This window comes from Symphalangus syndactylus, chromosome 9, assembly GCF_028878055.3.
Source record: "Symphalangus syndactylus isolate Jambi chromosome 9, NHGRI_mSymSyn1-v2.1_pri, whole genome shotgun sequence".
Classification (NCBI taxonomy): domain Eukaryota; kingdom Metazoa; phylum Chordata; class Mammalia; order Primates; family Hylobatidae; genus Symphalangus; species Symphalangus syndactylus.
In genome coordinates this window covers 66,533,571-66,548,273 of record NC_072431.2, presented here as the reverse complement: position 1 = coordinate 66,548,273, position 14,703 = coordinate 66,533,571, and the positions used below count along the sequence as shown (strand labels likewise).

Genomic DNA, 14,703 nt, shown 5'->3' with positions numbered 1-14,703 from the left:
GCCGGTAAGAGTTCCTGGGGTGGTTTACATTTCAACTGGGAAATCCATATCTGTCATACACCGTGGGTGGAGCCTGCCCTGCTCTGCTTCTAGGCAGTTTGCATTTCTCGCCAATCCAGGTACTATTCTTGGTTGCCCATTAAGAGGGATTTCCATCCCCCCGTTGCCTCCGACTGCCAGGGCTCGTTTTGGTAGAGCTTCATTTCGTCCTCGTGTTGTTCACTGCAGGGAAGAAGTAAATCCCAAAGTCAAATGCTTCTTAGAAAAGATAGCTCTCTCCAAAAGGAGAGGAGCCATTTCTTGGCTACTCCCTGTAAAACTGGTTTTCCTTTCCCTAAGCACCATACCTCATCCTGTCCATCTTCTTTTATTTTATTATTATTTTTCAGAGATAAAGTCTCCCTCTGTGGCCCAGGTTGTAGTGCAGCCTCGAAATCCCAGTCTCAAGTGATCCTCCCGCCTCAGCCTCCTGAGTAGCTGTGACTACAGGTGTGCACCACCACACCTCGCTATTTTTCTAAAAATCTTTTGTAGAGGCTGGGCGTGGTGGCTCACGCCTGTAATCCCAGCACTTTGGGAGGCCAAGGCAGGTGGATCACGAGGTCAGGAGATCGAGACCATCCTGGCTAACATGGTGAAACCCTATCTCTACTAAAAATACAAAAAAAAAAAAAAATTAGCCAGGCGTGGTGGCGGGTGCCTGTAGTCCCAGCTACTTGGGAGGCTGAGGCGAGAGAATGGCGTGAACCCAGGAGGCAGAGCTTGCAGTGAGCCAAGATCACGCCACTGCACTCCAGCCTGGGTGACAGAGCGAGACTCTGTCTCAAAAAAAAAAAAAAAAAAACATTTTGCCCGTAAAAAGGACAATGTCACACTGTTATGATTTGAACCTTGGCTCCCAAAGGGACAGTAAAAAGAATGTTTTACAGATAACATTAGCTCACTGACAAAACCTAGGTTGTGCAGAAGAAAATAGCCCTGCAGTCAGGAATGGTGACCTAGCCCTGGCCCAGGATGGCAACTTGAGCCTCAGATCTGTGTCCTAGCCCTAGCTTTGCCATTAACACTCTGTTACTTTAGGCAAGTCACTTTCATGCTGTGAGCCTCAGTTTTCCCATCTAGGCAACATCCTGGATTCCGTCTAAAATCACTGCCAGTTCTAAAATTGCATGAGCTATTCGAGATTCAGGTTCAATTTGAAATGTCAAATTTAGGTTTCACATAAAAAAGACCTCAGCTGGTGGATCAATAAGGATTGCAAAGAGGTCATTTTTCACCTGTGAGTCCTTCATTCATCATTATCTTCCTTAATCACCTTGTGTCTAGTGCCTGCCCTGGGCCGACAGATCTGTCCAGCTGCACAGCTCTTGCTCTTCTGGACGGGCAGCAAACCCATCTCGGTTTGGCGTGGCACAGAGCGAGACGGAAGTATTAATCAACACAGAAGTGGTTGCTGGCAGGAGATCAGAAGGCTTTGTCCAGGTTCGCAGAGTGAGGAGAGAGGCTGCGGACAGAGGCAGGAAGGGTGCAGAGTATGAAAGCATTTGTTTGGGGACAGCAACCGCAGTACGTTCTATGCAGGGACACGGCGACTGGAACACCTTGTCCGTCCTAATGAAGCATGGAGCACCATGTGTTATGTGTAAATGCAGAAGGCTAACTAATGGATTAACTTAGACAGCTTGTCTTTGTGGAGTGGAGGAAGTGGTGGCTGTAAATGGAGGCTGGAGTGCTAGCCAGCTTTGAGAGGAGAAGCCCGCAAGAACAGAAACACTGAGGTCTGGCCGGGCACGGTGGCTTATGCCTATAATCCCAGCACTTTGGGAGGCCAAGGTGGGTGGATTGCTTGAGGCTAGGAGTTCGAGACTAGCCAGGCCAATATGGCGAAACCCATCTCTACTAAAAATACAAAAATTAGCTGGGCGTGGTGGTACACCCCTGTGATCCCATCTACTTAGGAGGCTGAGACATGAGAATAGCTTGAACCTGCCAGGCAGAGGTTGCAGTGAGCAGAGATCACACTGCTGCATTCCAGCCTGGGCGACAGAGCGAGACCCTGTCTCAACACACACACACACACACACACACACACACACACTGAGGTCTCACATAGCTTGCTGAAATGGCTTTTCCCAAACCAAAGCTCAGACACAAAGCTGCTCATTCATTACACATCATCCATCCATTTCCAGAAGATGGTTCTTTTTTTTTTTTTTTTTTTGACAAGGTCTCACTCTGTTGCCTAGGCTAGAGTGTAGTAGTGCGATCATAGCTCACTGCAGCCTTGAACTCCTGGCCTCATGCAATCCTCTGGCCTCAGCCTCCCCAGTAGCTGAGTCTACAGATGTGTACCACCATGCCTAATTTTTATTTTTATTTTTAAAATATTTATTATTACTATTTTTTGAGACAGAGTTACGCCCTGTCACCCAGGCTCGAATGCAGTGGTGCAATCTCGGCTCGCTGCAACCTCCGCCTCCTGGGTTCAAGCAATCTTGTCTCAGTCTCCCGAATAGCTGGGACCACAGGCATGCACCACCATGTCCAGCTAATTTTTGTATTTTTTGGTGGAGACAGGGTTTCACTGTATTGCCCAGGCTGGTCTTGAACTCCTGACCTCATGTGATCTGCCTGCCTCGGCCTCCCAAAGTGCTTGGATCACAAGTGTAAGCCACTGTGCCCTCCCTAATTTTTAAAGTTTTAAAATTCTTAGTAGAGACGAGGTCTCACTATGTTGCCCAGGCTGGTCTCGAATTCCTGGGCTCAAGCAATCCTCCTGCCTTGGCCTTCCAAGGTGCTGGGATTACAGACGTGAGCCACTGCACCCAGCCAGAAGATGGTTCTTAATTAAAGAAGGTATTTTGGATGCCTATCACACCATGCTCTCGGAAACAGCACATCTTCTGCACTGTCTCCTACATGAAGTGACTTTGTAAGGGTGATTTCAGAGGCTGGAGTACAAAGGGAAAAGTACTTTTCAAAGCCAAACGCAGTGTAAGAAAGAATTCAAAGAGGAAGTCAAGCATTAATCTTTACCAGAGCATCTCAACCATTTCTTTACTACTCATTGTTATTAGGCACAAATGTACCTAGTGCCTTATGGAAACCTGATAGACAAACGTTTAGGTGATTAAAAGAGGATAAATCCAGGGGCATTTATGCCTTCTACAAAAGAACTCCTCACTTTACTGAAGATTGCCTTCAGGAGTTCTTTTTTTCAAAAATAGCAGCTTCTCCGAGCACTTAAAATGCGATCTGATTTACACACCTCAACTGATGTTCAACCTAACTTTAAACATCTTTCTAGAGGCAAGAGAAATGCCTGTTTTTTCTCTCTCTCTCTCTCTGCATCCCTCTTCCTTTTCTCCCCCTTCCCAAGGTGCCATGCCATCAAATGGGTCTGGGTCTGCTATAGAGACTTATAATGCCAGGGCTGGAAGGGCCCACAGCTGTGATTCAACCCCAGACCCTGTTTATTTATTTATTTATTTATTTATTTATTTTTAAGGCAACCTCCACCTTCCGGGGTCCAGTGATACTCATTCCTCAGCCTCCCGAGTAGCTGGAATTATAGGCATGTGCCACCATGCCTGGCAAGTTTTTGTATTTTTACTAGAGATGGGTTTTTGCCATGTTGGCCAGGCTGGTCTCAAACTCCTGAATGCAAGTGATCCGCCTGCCTCAGCCTCCCAAAGTGCTGGGATTACAGGCCTGAGCCACCCCGCCCGGCTTTTTTTTTTTTTTTTTTTTTTTTTATAGAGATAGGGTCTTGCAATATTGCCCAGGCTGGTCTCGAACTCCTGGGCTCAAGCGATGTGCTCACTTTGGCCTCCCAAAGTGTTGGGATTAGAAGTGTGAGCCACTGTGCCAGGCCAGGAATGTGATTTTTGACAATGTAGTTATCCTCTTTGAGTTTCCTCAACTTTATTTATTTATTTTATTATTATTATTTTTGGAGACAGAGTCTCGTTCTGTTGCCCAGGCTGGAGTGCAGTGGCTTGATCTCAGCTCACTGCAACCTCTGCCTCTCAGGTTCAAGTGATTCTCCTGCCTCAGCCTCCCGAGTAGCTGGGATTACAGGTGCCTGCCACCATGCTTGGCTAATTTTTGTATTTTTAGTAGAGACAGGGTTTCACCACGTTGGTTAGGCTAGTCTCGAACTCTTGACCTCAAGTAATCTGCCTGCCTCGGCCTCCCAAAGTGCTGGGATGACAGGCATGAGCCACTGCACCTGACTGGACCCTGTTTTTTTTTTCTTTTTCTGAGACAGGGTCTCACTCTATTGCCCACACTGGAGCAAAGTGGTGCAATCATAGCTCACTACAGCCTTAAACTCCTAGGCTCAAGTGATCCTCCCACCTCTTGAGTAGCTAGGACTACAGGTGTGTGCCACTATACCTGGCTAATTTTTGTATTTTTTGTAGAGAAAGAGTTTTGCCATGTTGCCCAAGCTGGTCTCAAACTTCTGGGCTCAAGCGATCCTCACACTTCAGCCTCTCAAAGCACTGGGATTACAGGTGTGAGCCACTGTGCCTGGCTTTGTACAATGGTTTGATGGAATATGTCAATGAAAGCAGCACCACATTCAGTTAAAATTTTACATTTGTTGGCACAAGTATTTGATTATATCCCACACCAAACAGTAAGAAATGACAGAAGCAAGATTGCATTTGCCTTTTCTTTTCTGTTTTTTTTTTTTTTTTTTTTTTTTTTTACAGAATCTTGCTCTGTCACCAGGCTGGAATGCAGTGGTGCCATCTCAGCTCACTGCAACCTCCACCTCCTGGGTTCAAGCGATCCTCCTGCCTCAGCCTCTTGAGTAGCTGAGATTAGAGGCCCCTGCCACTACATCCAGCTAATTTTGGTATTTTTTTCATAGAGACAGGGTTTCGCCATGTTGGCCAGGCTGGTCTCAAACTCCTTACCTCAAGCGATCCACCTGCCTCAGCTTCCCAAAGTGCTGGGATTACAGGTATGAGCCACCGTGCCTGGCCTGATTTCTGTTTTTTATTTATTTATTTGTTTTTTGAGACAGAGTCTCACGCTGTTACCCAGGCTGGAGTGCAATGGTGCTATCTCAGCTCACTGCAACCTCTGCCTCCCAGGTTCAAGTGACTCTGCTGCTTCAGCCTCCCAAGTAGCTGGGATTACAGGCACGCACCACCATACCCGGCTAATTTTTTCTATTTTTAGTAGAGATGGGGTTTCATCATGTTGGCCAGGCTGGTCTCAAACTCCTGGGCTCATGTGATCCACCCACCTTGGCCTCTCAAAGTGCTGGGATTACTGGCGTGAGCCACAGCACCCGGCTTTTTTTTTTTTTTTTTTTTTTTTTTTTTTTTTTTTGAGACAAGGTCTTGCTCTCTTGCCCAGGCTAGTGTGCAGTGGTGTGATCATGGCTCACTGCAACCTTTGTCTTCCAGCGTCATGCAATCCTCACACCACAGCCTCCTGAGTAACTGGAACTATAGGTCTGCACCACTATATCTGGCTAATTTTTAAAATACACCTGCATTTTCTTTTCATTGTACCCCTAGCACTGTGTGGCACCTGTCACATAGTAGGTGTGCTGTAAATACTTGATACCTTCTTTTAACTGTACGTTGGTTTCCTTGTCTGAAAAATGGGAACACAGTATTACTAGAACCCACCCTGGCTCACAGGGTCTACAACAGAATCAAATCTTCTTTGACAAACTCTCCAAGCAAATATTCTTTGACAAACTCTCCAAATATTAATGTGAATTATTGACACTGATGAAGGAAATGGGTCACCCACATTCATCACAGGAGGAATACTTGAAAACTATGTTATCCCATTACTTAAATGAGCCAAAAATGGTCTGATATGATGTTCTGAAAGTTTGAGGTCATTTAGCCTCAAAACTGAACCTTATCAGACAATGTCTTGTCTCAAACTGATGACGATTCAATTTGTACTCTTCAGGTAGCATATGTGATGGACAGTTTCTCAGCTGATTTCATCTGCAAGATAGGGAACAGCTGGGCCTTGAGTTCACTTGACTACATAAATACTCACAGTGTAGAGATAGTTTAAGTACTTAAACTCTAGATATCTGTAGATAAATCATAACTCTTGAGATTATACTCACTCTCCTGCCAATCTAAAGATAAACGTGGCCTGCAAGGCTCTTTCCCTCCAATTACATATTATTCAGAAACTCCTGTGGTTCAATTTCCTTACCTATGAAGTCGAAAGACTAAAATGGGAATATTACAATATTAGTCAGTTCTCACATTGCTATGAAGAACTACCTGAAGGCAGTACACAGTGGCTCACGCCTGTAATCCCAGCACTTTAGGAAGACAAGGTGAGCAGATCATCTGAGGTCAGGAGTTCAAGACAAGCCTGGCCAATATGGCGAAACCCAGTCTGTACTAAAAATACAAAAATTAGCCTGGCATGGTGGTGGGCGCCTGTAATCCCAGCTATTCGGGAGGCTGAGGCAGGAGAATCACTTGAACCCGGGAGGCAGAGGTTGCAGTAAGCTGAAATTGCTCCATGGCACTCCAGCCTGGGTGACAGAGCAAGACTCCATCTCAAAAAAAAAAAGGCTGGGCGCAGTGGTTCATGCCTATAATCCCAGCACTTTGGGAGGCCAAGGTGGGCAGATCACGAGGTCAGGAGATCAAGACCATCCTGGCTAACATAGTGAAACCCTGTCTCTACTAAAAAAAATACAAAAAGTTATCTGGGCATGGTGGCGGGTGCCTGTAGTCCCAGCTACTCGGGAGGCTGAGGCAGGAGAGTGGTGTGAACCCAGGAGGCGGAGCTTGCAGTGAGCCGAGATGCACCACTGCACTCCAGCCTGGGTGACAGAGAGAGACTCCGTCTCAAAAAAAAAAAAAAAAAAGAACTACCTCAGATTGGGTAATTTATAAAGAAAAGAGACTTAATTGGCTCACAGTTCTGCAGGCTGTACAGGAAGCATGGCTGGGGAGGCCCCAGGAAACTTACAATCATAGTGGAAAATGAAGAGGAAGGAGACAAGTCTTACATGGCAGTGGCAGGAGAGAGAGCAAAGAGGGAGGTGCTATATACTTTTAAACAACCAGATCTCATGAGAACTCACTATCACAAGAACAGTAAGGGGGAAATCCGCTCCTGTGATCCAGTCACCTCCCACCAGGCCCCTCCTCCAACATTGAGGATTACAATTCCACATGAGATTTGGGTGGGGACACAAATCCCAACCATATCACCTACCTTGACTACCTCCTTGGGTTGTTGGAAGAATCTAAAATAAAATTAAATAAGTGAAATTATTTTGTGAGTCATAAAGCTCAATACATGGGCAATTCATTCTTGTTAATAGTCATTGTTATGATTATTATTAATGTTCTACATGCAAGTCATACCTATAAATAGCCATAATAATTAATTAGGTTATGATGTTCATGGCCAGACAGCTGCTATGGAATAAGAAACGTCTCTCAGATGACTTGGGGAAAAAAAACAACCATCGGGAACCCAGAATGTTTCTAGATTTAGCATTTTGTTTTCTCCAAATGGCCCTTTTCTGTCTTTCTGAAGAATCCTGCTGTATCGCTACAAGGAATGGGGCTTTCTTGATCAAACAATAGCTATGATAGCTGGGTGCGGTGGCTCATGCCTGTAGTCACACCACTTTTGGAGGCTGAGGCAAGTGGATCACCTGAGGTCAAGAGTTTGAGACCATCCTGAGTAATACAGTGAAACCCCATCTCTACTAAATATACAAAAATTAGCTGGGCTTGGTGGCACATGCCTGTAATCCCAGCTACTCAGCAGGCTGAGGCAGGAGAATCACTAAAATGTGGGAGGCAGAGGTTGCAGTGAGCCGAGATCGTGCCACTGCACTCCAGCCTGGGTGACACAGCAAGACTCCTTCTCAAAAAAAAAAACAAAAAGCTATGATAACTATAATGGCAAGGTGGGGCTTCACACATAATGGCTAGATGCTCTGAGCATTGTTTCAGCTGGTGATCAGAGTGAGGCTCTGACCTTTAGTCACACACTCCATTAAAACACTAAGCAAATCATATGTTTTAACCACACCTGTCAGGTTTTAGGAACTAGACATCTCTCTAATTATGAAACAGTTTGCACATTTGCTAGGTGCACATGAGGTGCTATTTTATAAATGTTCAATGATTAGAAAATAAAGCACATTGAGAGATACATCTGGAGCAAAAAAAGGAAAAAAAAAAACCCACAAAGTTGTTTGGAGAGAAAGGCCTAGAGACTCTTTTGGCTAAATTCTGGTGATTCTAAGCTTTGCGACTGTTAATGTCTTTTATTGGCCTCAGTATAAGATATTTCTTCGGGAATATGCACAACTCTAAAATTGCAAAATATGCATGGAAGCACATTCATGGAAATGTAATCTTGTCTTCTCCGAGACCTATCGGGACCTTGAGTGCCAGAGGCTTCAATGAGCTGTGCAGGGTCTCCACGTGCCAGAGAGATGTAAGATAACTGAGCTGTCAAGAGAAAAGTGACCACGGAGGCGAAGCTTGAACTCAAGGGCCGGAAGTAAAGGAAAAGCATAAGAAGCTCACATTTTTAAGTAACTGGAACAACTGTTAATAGATATACTGTCTTCAAGGATGTGTAATAATAATTAATCGGCAGCAGATCCAAACTCCCCAGGCAGCTAAACAGAGGGAAGGTGACGTTCTTCATTAAAATGCAACCAGAGTGCTGTAGGTGAGGTATCAGGAGGAACACGCTGATGTCAAAGGCTTGTTCCTTTCTGAAAGCATCAGCACCATAGCTTGAGGAATTTTAAACAATGGCATTGAATAGCACTAGGCAGGCTGGGCTTGGTGGCTCATGCCTGTAATCCCAGCACTTTGGGAGGCTGAGGTGGGTGGATCACTTGAGGCCAGGAGTTTGACACCAGCCTGCCCAACATAGCGAAACCCCGTCTCAACTAAAAATACAAAAATTAGCCAGGTGTGGTTACATGTGCCTGTAGTCCCAATTACTCAGGAAACTGAGACAGGAGAATTGCTTGAACCAAGGAGGCAGAAATTCCAGTGAGCTGAGATAGTGCCACTGCACTCCAGCCTGGGTGACAGAGTGAGACTGCTCAAAAAAAAGAATAGCACCAGGCTAGTGATATGGTGTGGGTCTGTGTCCCTGCCCAAAGCTCATGTCAAATTGTAATCCCCAGTGTTGGAGGTGGGACCTGGTAGGAGGTGATTGAATCATAGGGGTGGATTTCCCGTTTGGTGCCATGCTCGTGATAGTGAGTGAGTTCTCATAAGATCTGGTTGTTTAAAAGTGTGTAGCACCTCCCTGCTCCCTCTCTTCCTCCTGCTCTGGCCATGAAAGACATGCTGGCTTTCCCCTTCAACTTTCACCATGATTGTAAATTTCCTGAGGCCTCCCCAGCCATGCTTCCTGTACAGCCTGCAGAACCACAAGCCAAATCAAACCTCTTTTCTTTAAATTACCCAGTCTCAGGTAGTTCTTTATAGCAGTGCAAGAATAGACTAATATAGCTAGTTTATTTGAACTAGCCTCCTTTTCAGCTGACTCCTTTTCCCTCTAAAAGCATAATAAATGGAATGAACAGGAATCAGTGTGCCTAGGTTTGGAACCAGACCTACCACTTAGTAGCCAAATCACTTAATCTCTCTTGGAAAAAAAAATTAGTGGAAACGGGATCTTGCTATGTTGCCCAAGCTGGTCTCAAACTCCTGACCTCAAGCGATCTGCTCACCTCAGCCTCCCAAAGTGCTGAGATTATAGGCATGAAAGAGCCACTGTGCCCAGCCTTTTCATAGCTTTTAAAATCTGTTTTCAGGGCCCAGCTCAAATTCCATCTCCTGAAAGCACAAATGTATTCACACACTCTTTTTGTCATAGTGACAAGCATCTGCAGAGTGTGGTTTATGTGCCAGGCCAAGGGTCCCAGAGAGGTTTACTGAGAGACATAGTCCCTGCCTTCAAAGCGCCTGCCATCTGTGGAAGAAACAGATGAGTTTAACTCGCTGGCTAGGATAGCTGATAACGCAGGGTGTCTAAGTGAGCTAAAATACCATAGACTGAGTGGCTTGAAGAACAGATATTTATTTCTCACAGTTCTGAAGCCTGGGAAGTCCACGTTCAAGGTTCTGGCAGGGTTCAGTTTCTGGTGAGGTCCCTCTTCCTGACTTGCAGACAGCTACTCTCCTCTCCTCCCATGGTGGAGAGAAAGAGGAAACCTGCTCTCTGGTGTCTCCTCTTTCAAGGGCACTAATCCCATCATGGAAGCCCCACCCTCATGACCTCATTAAACCTAATTACCTCCCAAAGGCCCCACCACCAAATACCATCACACTGTGAGGGTCAGGGCTTCAACATGTGAATTTGGGGGTGGGTGGGAAACAAACATTCAGTCCATAACACAGGGCATGATGGGAGTACAGAAGACAGCCACTTATTCAAGTTTTGGAGGCTGTCTCCTGGTCTCTAGTCAGAGATGAGAAAGGATTAGCTGGATGAGGGTGAGGCAGAAGAATAGAGTCTGGAGGCAGGGAACGTAAGGCTGATTCATGCTGACTTCCTAGAACTAAATCAAAAGGCAAACCCCAACTTCCCATGACCAAGTAACAAAAGGACCAGAGGCTACTCCCTTTGCAAACCACAGCCCCCTTTTCTGCACGGTAGATGGAAAATTGAAAGTACCTCTGATTGGTTGTAGAAAGTAATAGTTTGCATAGGAGTGTAACTTGGTAACGTCACTTTAGTCTCTGATTGTGGGCCACCAAGTGGCCAATGGGAAACCTCTAAGGGGTATTTGGACCCCAGAAGATTCCGTAACCGGAGCTCTTGAGCTGCTGCTTGGCCATCTCCCACCTTGTGGAGCGTACTTTTATTTTCGATAAATCTCTGCTTTCATGGCTTCATTCTTTCCTTGCTTTGCTGTGCATTTTGTCCAATTATTTGTTCAAAACACCAAGAACCTGGATAACTTGCAGTCAAGACCCTTTACCAGACGGGGTGCAGTGTCTCACACCTGTAATCTCAGCACTTTGGGAGGCTGAGGTGGGCAGATTGCCTGAGGCCAGGAGTTAGAGACCAGCCTGGCCAACAATGGTGAAACCCAGTCTCTACTTAAAATTATGAAAATTAGCCGCACCTGTAATCTCAGCTATTTGGGAGGCTGAGGCAGGAGAATTGCTGGAGCCCAGGAGGTTGAGGATGCAGTAAGCTGAGATCCCGCCATTGCACTCCAGCCTGGGCAGCAAGAGTGCAACTCCATCTAAAAAAAAAAAAAAAAAAAAAAAAAAAAAAAAAAAAAAAGACCCTCTACCAGTAACAAGGGGATGGGGAAGGGAGAATGCATTCCATATAGGAGAAGCCTCTTGCAAAGATCCAGGGCCAAAAAAGCAAAGGCAAACTAGGGAACTGCAAGCAGCTGTGTGTTCCTGGCTCACAAGGGCGTGATAAGGGGTGATGGGGAGAGTGACCGCTGAGGCTGAAGAGAGACTCCAGGAACTACCCAGGGGACTTTGGACTTGACTCTGAAGGCAGTGGCGCATCCCTGAAAGATGAGAGTTGATCACAGTTGCAGTTTAGACATTTCTCTCAGGCAGCAAGGAGGAGGATGAATTAGAGGGGGTCCCGTGGAAGTTCTCCCTGAGCACCCCAGTCCACTCAGTCTGTATGTTAACACCTATTGCTCTAGATCCTTTACATCCCAGTTTAGAATTTAATGTTTCTATTTTTGCTCCTCGGGCACTGAATTTTTCTCTCCTACCTGATTATAAGCTTGTTCAGGGTGGGGACCTTGTTTTTCCAAGGGCACAGAGTAAGTTCTCCATAAAATCTCCAGGGGCTGGGCACAGTGGCTCATGATAATCCCAGCACTTTGGGAAGCCAAGGTAGGCAGCTTCCTTGACCAGGAGTTCGAGACCAGCCTGGGCAACACAGCGAGACCTTGTCTTTACAAAAAATACAAAAATTAGTCTGCCGTGGTGGTGCATGCCTATAGTCCCAGCTACTCGGGAGGCTGAGGTGGAAGGATTGCTTGAGCCCAGGAGGTTGAGGCTGTAATGAGGTTGTCACCACTGCACTCCAGCCTGGGTGACAGAGGAGACACCATCTCTAAAAAAAAAAAGGAAAAGGAAAGAAAGAAAAAGAAAGAAAGAAAGAAGAAAGAAAGAAAGAAAGAAAGAAAGAAAGAAAGAAAGAAAGAAACACTCCAGAGAATAGGATCCTCTTCTGATCTTTTCCATCTGTTACCATGGCCAGATGCACTATGACACTTTTCTTTCAGTAGAGGATTTTCTTTCTACACTATTATTGTACTTATTTTATTGGACTCTCTTGGGCATGTTCAGAAAATGGTACTGATGTTAAGTGCAAAGGTCATGGACCTGTGAGATGATGGTAGAAAAATGTGAAGCAAGGCTTCTCATCCTTTTAATTTTATTTATGTTTTTCAGACACAAGGTCTTGCTGTGCTGCCCAGGCTGGAGTGCAGTGGCGTGATCATAGCTCACTGAAGCCTTGAACTCTTGGCCTCAAGAGATCCTCCTGCCACAGCCTCCCGGAGGCTTCTCATTCTTTAATGGGGACACAAACACAGAGGGCTTTGTTCAAATGCAGATTCTGAGTTAGCAGGTCTGGTGTGGAGCCTGAGATCTGCTTTTTTTTTTTTTTTTTTTTGAGATGGAGTCTTGCTCAGTCACCCAGGCTGGAGTACAATGGTGCGATCTCGGCTTACTGCAACCTCCACCTGTTGGGTTCAAGTGATTCTCCTGCCTCAGCCTCCCAAGTAGCGGGGACTACAGGTGCCTGCCAGCACGTCAGGCTAATTTTTGTATTTTTAGTAGAGGCAGTATTTCACCATGTTGGCCAGGCTGGTCTTGAACTCCTGACCTCAGGTGATCTGCCTGCCTTGGCCTCCCAAAGTGCTGAGATTACAGGCGTGAGCCACCACGCCTGGTCGAGATTCTGCTTTTCTAATAAGCTCCCATGTGACGTCAATGCTGCATGCAAATCCACAGACCAGAGTTGTGGGGGAAAGCACCCCGGGCTAAAAACCTGAATGCCTGGGTTCCAGGTCAACTTTGCCAGTAAGTGGCCACAAGACCTGGACTATGTCATTGAACATCCCTGGGCCCCGGATTTCATCTTTAAATTATTGAATTTGTCTGGTTGATCTCTAAGCTCTCCTCCCAGCTCTAAAAATTAATCTGTGATTGGGTATGTTACATTCGGCAAAAACATTTTGAGAATCTTGGAGAAAAGAGGTATGTGAATTCAGTCCATTTTAGTTATTAATGTTACTGATAGAGGGGCCATGGCTTGAGTTCCAGTGGATTAAAAAAAATAATCCTTTAATCCTCCTAGCATAGTCACTCACCACTTGGCATGGCACAATGTAGATTATTGCTTTGAATGAGCCGGGCTAAAACGAAAATCTCGAGTTGGGAGCCTGTCACATTTATACTCCATTTGCAGCCATACTCTCGGGGATGCATGTTGAAATAACTGTGCAATGTCAAAACAAGCTTCCATCTACTTTAAAATAAAATTTCAAGCAGTTATAGCCAAACCCCAAATTCATCGAGGTAGCTAGGAAAGAACAGGTACAGCTGAGCGTGGATTTTTGAATTTAAATGTCTCTAACTCAGGATTTAGTTGATGTGATCCTTGAAAGTCCCAGTACTGCTACTGTACTTGAATGAAAAGGATGGATAATGAAAAGAAGTAAAATCTCATTTGTTACAGAATGCTATTCCTGACAGCTCACTGGAGCCACCATGCTGAAGGCCAATGAAGAGAATGAAGAGGTTAAGCATTTATTTCTTCCTTTTCTTTTTTTTTCTTTTTCTTTTTTTTTTTTTTGAGACCGAGTCTCGCTCTGTCACCCAGGCTGGAGTGCAGTGGTGCAATCTTGGCTCACTGCAACCTCTGCCTCCCAGGTTCAAGCAATTCTCCTGCCTCGGCCTCCCAAGTAGCTGGGACTACAGGTGTGCACCACCACACACAGCTAATTTTTGTATTTTTAGTAGACAGGGTTTCACCATGTTCGTCAGGCAGGTCTCGAACTCCTGACCTAGGTGATCCACCAGTCTCAGCCTCCTAAAGTGCTGGGATTACAGGCGTGAGTCACCGCGCCCCATTCCTTTTCTTTTTTAAATACTGATTATTCAAAGCAGCAGCAGGAGGATCAGAGAACTGCATCACAGTAAAATAAAGGCAGTACTTGCTTTCAAATGCAATCCTTCTTTTGAGAATTAACTAGCTGCCAAGTTGAGGAACAGCAGAGAAGCCTCCTTGGGACTAGCTGATTTCCCTTACTGTGGATAAGGCTGATTGAAGCAAGATGAGAAAATGCAACCCAAGGGTGAAGGGTGGGGAAAGGAAAGGGAGACTGCGAGGGCACTGGCTCCAGATATGTACTGGCAAGCCTCAAAAAACTACCTATCTTGGAAACAGATATACACACTCCACTCAAATCTAGCTTTTAAAATGTTGGTCCCCTTTGTATTTTGCTTTTTTTTTTTTTCTTTTTTGAGACAGTCTCACTCTGTTGCCCAGGCTGGAGTGCAGTGGTGCTCACTGCAGTCTTGAACTCCTGGACTCAAGTGATCCTCCAGCTTCAGCCTCCCCAGTAGCTAGGAGTGCAGGCATGCACCACCAAACCTTGCTAATTTCAAAAAAAATTAATTTGTAGAGGTGGGATCTCACTATGTTCCC

General features: G+C 45.5%; 1 long non-coding RNA gene across 1 annotated transcript in view; it reads left to right on the top strand.

Moving 5' to 3' along the window:
• The window catches only part of LOC129489275 (uncharacterized), a 31,034-nt gene that overhangs the window by 13,283 nt on the left and 3,048 nt on the right, over positions 1–14,703 (top strand). Inside the window, exon 2 of the long non-coding RNA XR_008659949.1 lies at positions 13,732–13,793. This is a non-coding gene — a long non-coding RNA (uncharacterized lncRNA). The remainder of the gene's footprint in view (positions 1–13,731; positions 13,794–14,703) is intronic.